Raw genomic sequence first — 240 nt, forward strand, 5'->3', positions numbered from 1 at the left:
GTCAAATGCTTTAACTACTACACCACCAGGTTTCCTTTCTTTGGCAGATAGTATATAGCTCAAACCAATCTCTACACTTCTTTAAACCTAATGACTGGCATAGTATAACAAATTATAAGGCATAAGAAAAAGTGGTTCTAAAAAAGTGACTTATTATCAAGAGAAAAATTCAGCAGTAGACACAGATGGTAGCATAGTGCCTAAGGCACTTGACTGCTAACCAGAAGGCTGGTGGTTCAA

The sequence above is a fragment of the Orycteropus afer genome, unplaced genomic scaffold, assembly GCF_000298275.1.
Source record: "Orycteropus afer afer isolate SDZICR_OR568_19922 unplaced genomic scaffold, OryAfe1.0 scaffold00110, whole genome shotgun sequence".
Taxonomy (NCBI): domain Eukaryota; kingdom Metazoa; phylum Chordata; class Mammalia; order Tubulidentata; family Orycteropodidae; genus Orycteropus; species Orycteropus afer.